We start from the raw sequence: 6,000 nt of genomic DNA, 5'->3' as shown, positions 1-6,000 counted from the left end.
AGTTGAATTGCCTAAATCCCTGACTTCTTCCTATCAACCTTTTACCAAGGCCAACTACGACTAATATTAGCATTTATAAACAATTACATCAAATGCTTCTCAGAATTCAGATTTTAGAATGCCATGTCCTTTACTGTTAGTAAAATGGATGTTCACATTGTTTCTCACAGAATCATGAGGCTTACCTCAAATGACATATTCCAGATGAATTTTTATTTCCTCTTAAATTTTGTTCTATGATTTCGCAAATTTTTACCAGTCTGTTCCCAGGACAATATGTAGGAGGTTACCTGCAGCCAGGTTCCGTCTTTTTCCCAGGCCAAGCCTTATTTGTCCAGAGGCCAGGTAGTATTTCTTCAGGGGCTCCTTGATTCAAGCAGCATTAACTAAACAAGGGATGTCCCCTACTCAAAGTATGGTCCTCAAAGCAGCATCTGCATTTCTTGGGAATGCAAAACTCAGGTTCTACCTGAGCCCACTGAACCAGAATCTGAGTACATTCTATCCAGATCTGCAGGTGATTTTTAAAAGGTTTAATCTAGCACACTTAATGCTACATGATTGGCAGTGAGTACTTGGGGATGCAATATTGAGATTAAATCCTCAAATTTGGGCTGAGTGGAAAAGAGTAACAGAAGTGACAAGTGAGAATGTGATTTCCTTAGAAGTGGGATACCTTGACTACATTGCCAGTCTACACCCTTCTTCTTAGCTTTCCATCATTTTCTACTCTATCAAAACAACTTTATCTTGAATTTCCTCACCACACATATTTTCTAATTTGGTCAGGTCAAACTTGGCATTTACATTATCCTGCAAATGTTGTGTGTCTTTACTTATTGTCTCAGTCAGAGTTCTCTAGGGAAACAGAACCAAAAGGATGGAGATAGATAGATAGATAGATAGATAATAAGGAAGTGGATTGCGAAATCATGGAGGCTGGCAAATCTCCCAAGATCTGCAGGGTGAGTTAATATGCTAGAGACCCTAGAGAGCTGATGGTTTAGTTCCAGTCTGAGTCTGAAGGCCTGAGAATCAGGAGAGCTGATGGTGTAAGTTCTAGTCCAAATGCTGGCAGGCTCAAGACCCAGAAAGAACCAAAGTTGCAGTCTGAGTTCACAATCAGGGAAAAAAACAAAAACCAAACCAAAACAAAACCCTGTGTCTCAGTTTGAAAGCAGTCAGGCAGGAAGAACTCTTTCTTACTCTAGGGAAGGGTCAGTCTTTTTTGTTTTATTCAGGCTTTCAAGGGGTTGGATGAGGCCCATCCACATTTGAGAGGACACCTTCTTTACTCAGTCTATTGATTTAAATGTTAATCTCATCCAAAAAAACAGTTTCACAGAAATACCCAGAATAATGTTTGACCAAATATCTGGGCACGCCATGGCTCAGTCAAGATGACACATAAAATTATCCATCGCACTTAACTCATTTCTATACCCTGGGATTCTCCCCCTTCTACCACACGTCTGTTGCGTACATCAAAGCCAATGTTTTCTGAGAAGCTTTCCTTAACTTTCCTTTGTGAATTTCCTCCTGCTCTCAATTGCCTATAGCACTTAAGGAGTTAATACCACTTGCCAGTTCAGGGCAATTTACTATCTTTCATTTTCTACTCTTGTTTTGGTGTATTAGATTTGTCTCTACCAAACTGGTAGCATCATAAAGGTAGGAACATTGTCATACTTTTGCTGCAGACTTCACAGTACTTAGATTATCCCCAAATCCTAGGTAATTGATTTTTTATTTATTTTCCCAGTTCAGTTCATAAAAGTGTTAATCTAAGTGTTTTAGAAGATTACTTGAATATCCTTTCTACAAGAAGGACTTACTCCTGAAATAAGCATTATTATTACATGTGCACTAACTGGGACCTTCTTGGAAATAACCATGTTGTGGAATTTGTACAGTATCATTTTTTGAGTCCATAAAATGACATCAATTTAGATGTTGTCTTAACTTGGATTCCTAACTGACATAGGATTTGCTGAATGAGCCTTGGGAAATAGTGTGTTCATACATGTAGCCTAAATAATATTGAGCAGGCAGCAGTTTTATAGTAATGTCCTAGAGGTACTGCAGCTCAGAAGTTTGGAAAAGCGGTTAGTGACATGGTACAGGAAAGACCGTGTGCTGCATAGTGAGAAAGTTTATTTTTTCAGCCCAGAGTCCATGCAGAAATGAACTCTTCCCTCCCAAAGGAGTTTAAAACGTCCACTGGTTGGATCACTCCAGCAAGTCACAGTCTGACCATGGTAGAAGAAATGAGACAAGGGTGGCATGAGAGTCCACAACTCTGAGCTGATAACTCCTGTGTCCTTTTATCCCAGGACAATCAATCATTAGTTCTCCTTGGCACACCTAGAGGAGAGTGGTGGCCTGTAGAGGGAGAGTCAGGAGGTCAGTGAGGCAGAGCAAGTGGGTCTCTGTCCAATATCAGACTGTTGCTGTCGACTGGTCTTGCTGCTAGCCTAGGCATTGACGTATGTCCTCACAGCAGCTCCCAGGGCTAGGTTAATCACATTCTCTCTGGCGACGACACCTGGGCATTGGCTTTTCATTCTTTGATAAACTGATTCCCATGCTCATGCCTCTTTTCCTGGAACTTTTCCTTCTTGCAAAACTTATCCTTTCTTAGCTACATTGTCATACTTAAAGGAGAAAAGGGAGTACGATAGAGAGTACAAACGAGGGCCCGTATACTATGTCTAAATACTTAAAAGTTTAAGCCAACGCTTGAATGAAATATGTTCCTATCTATGTCCTCGACCTAGAAATCCAGGTTCAAATTTAAGATGCATCGTAGCCCTTCAGGCACAGTTCTGTCTTCAATAAGAACAGTTGACCTTAAGCAAAATCTTGGCAGATGGCACCATCAACCCTCGAGACAAAGAGCCCAGTGCAGGCCCAATGTGCCCAGTGTCTGTGTTGGGCAGGGAATTCTGGGGACTCTGGAATCCAGACAGTGGTCCTAGAATTGGGGCCATAGATTCAATGGAAAGGGACACAGTTAACAGACAGCTAGAGTCAAATCTCTAATGCAGTGGCCCAGAACAGTGTTCTCTAAGGCAGTACTGAGGCTAGGAGTGGGAGGCAGACAAGTGTCTCTTGTACATTAGTTCAGAACTTTTGCCACTGCACAGTAGAGAAGATACAGAGAAGACAGCCTGGTGGAAAACTCACACACTCTATCAGGTCAGGGAGTCTAAAGCTTTAGTTTCAGGAAACTTCCACACAAAGGAATAGGCATCTGATATTTTCAGCTGATATCAGGAAGAACTCAAATTCTTCACACAGAGCGATTGGGGAAAACTCCATATATAAAGTATGCTTGGTGTCAAATGTATATGTAAGACGTCAGGCCTTCCTGTGATTTTTACTAAAGCCCTGAAGCAAGATTCAGTTTTCCAGAACAAGCAGGATAGGACACAGAGAAGAGAATTTCCAGAATTTAGAAGAAGAATCCAGACCATCTGAAGTCAGATATTATGTTCTTGGTTACAGATCCTCTTATATATCCTTATAGTTTACTGATAGCAAAATGTATGTAGTTCTCCTTTTCAGAACCAGGGTTCAATCATTCTGAATGTATCCTGTTGTTAACTACCTGAATCCTCTCAGGCATATTATCTGTAGATACTTACACCAGCCCAGGAAACTCTCTCCTATACCAGCTCAGGAGAACCAACTATGGCCATCATTCCCCATCCCTACTTCAGTGACTTCAGGATGGTTGCTTGAAATTGGCGTTAGTGGGAGTATATTTTAACACCAGAGAAATCAGCAAACGCTGCAAATCAGGGTTTGTCTTTCCCTAGAGAACCTTTTGTTATGAATTTACCAGTATACAATTGTACCTAGGCCCAAAGTGGGCAAAAATATCAGATCGTAAAAATATCTAACTTAATAATGCTAATTTCTGAGTAGGGTACATGTTTATTACACACACAAGTATAAATTATATTCTTGTATTTAAATCTTATTCCAATATATTTTTGTGCAAAGATACTTTAGATTTTTGTCTTCAAGGGTTAAAAATGAGAACTATCAGTAATTAAACATTGTCAGTGTTATCTCCCAGATTACTTTATCCAAATGTGATCTTAAAAGAATGACTTGTTCCCCAGAAAGGTAAATTAGTTCTGTGTTTAGAATAAAAAGAAGGGGGGGGGGGTGGGGGGAGGAATACCCTGAGCCTGGTCAGAAAGTGCTACTTACCTTGTTGGAATAATGTTGAACAGCACAAAGGTGTGCTCATATTGATGGTTTTATCCTAGGGTTTGTTTTCTGAAACTGCCTAGAGCGGCAAATCCAAAAACAAACAAACAAACCAAAAAACAAAAACAAAACAAAACAAAAAACAGGTGTGTGTGATTTCCTCTGGGAGTCTGTCATGCCTTTGGTTCCCCTCTCCTGAAAGAAATTTTTAAAAATTCAAGTCTCCTTCAAGTCCTGTGTCAACACGCCAAAGGCCGACACTGCACACCTGCTTCACCTTCACCGCCTGTCACTCAGCATCAGTGGGGACGAAAGGCACTGAGAGGGAACAGCGAAAGAATGAGCCTCATGATCATCAGCCACCTGAAGAACCTGGCGGAGCTCGGCTGTTCTGTGTCCGAAGGCAAAAAGTTACAAAATTTGGGGAAGTCAGAACTACAGGACACACCAGCTACGTAATTCCTTTACTGGGAATAAGGACTGAAGACAGTTTTTATGGTTTGTCAGCAGTTTCGAGAATATTAAACTCCCATGCCATTCCTCCATCCTTGTTCTGATTTATTTGCAACATCTGTGGAGAAAACCACAGACCAGAAAGAAATTACCTTGACAACTTTCACCGAAAGAGCTGTGTAGTATTTTCTCAATGTTCTAGTCTATACTTGCTCTAAAAACACATTTGTGGAGTGGAATTAGAAAGTTTCTCATTCGAATTTACTTTAACAGTTCTGACCTGACTATGATTAACTTGTCTAATGAAAAGTAAATACCTTGATTTCTAATGAAATTTTAAAGAATAACTATCTTCTTTAGAGTAAGCATTATATTGTAGACAGTTTACTGTTGTTAGGCTTAATAATGCCTCCCCCAACCCCCACACCCCGGATGTCCACATGCTAATGTTCAGAACCTGTGAATATGTGATGTGCCATGGTTAAAGGGACTTTGCAGGTGTGACTAAGTTCAGGCTCTTAAATTGGGAAGAGCATTCTGGGTAATTCACATGGGCCCACTGTAATCACAGGGTCCATATAAGAGGGAGAGTGGTGGTGGGGGGAAGGTCAGAGAGATTTGTATGCTGTGTTGTTGTCTTTGAAGATAGAGCAAGGGGTCAAGTGCCAAGGACTATAGTTAGCCTCTGCAAGCTGGAAAAGACAAGGAAATGGATTCTTCCCTCCAGTCTCCAGGAGGAATGCAGCATTGGTGGAAGCCATTTCAGACTTTGGGTCTCCAGAACTGTAAGAGAATACGCTTGCGTTGTTTTAAACCACTAACTTGCGATTAGCAATTATAGGAAACTAATCTCGTTAACTTTTAGTTAAACATCTCCTTAGCTTTTAGGGGGTAAATTGTATTTGAAGTCCACGAAATTAGAAACCATATGTTTATGCTTCACCCCACACTATCACTTGTCACCATCATATGCAAATAACTATTCAGATTTTTATACCCAAGGTACTTAGGTTTCAACAATGCAGGTTTTATTTTAATGCTAAAGGATAATTTTGAGACTTAAGAACTAACATAGCATCAGTAGACACAGACATATTTGAAATACTGAAAGAGATTCAACACTGTTGAAGCAGATAGGTTGTCAGTTGATTATGAAGACTTTTTGATGAGTAAAATCTCACATTCTGTGGAAATGGAGTTTGTGTGCATGCAGTTACCTGGAAGGATTGTAGGAAGCAAAAGAGTCCATTTTAAGAGTGTTCTCTAAAACTTCAAGGGGAGTCTAAATTTGATTTCCACCACCACTCCCCCTGATCCCCTTCCAAA

This window comes from Panthera pardus, unplaced genomic scaffold, assembly GCF_024362965.1.
Source record: "Panthera pardus isolate Hobbes unplaced genomic scaffold, ASM2436296v1 HiC_scaffold_10, whole genome shotgun sequence".
Taxonomy (NCBI): Eukaryota; Metazoa; Chordata; class Mammalia; order Carnivora; family Felidae; genus Panthera; species Panthera pardus.
The sequence above is the reverse complement of the archived record's forward strand: the minus strand, read 5'-3'. Positions refer to the sequence as shown.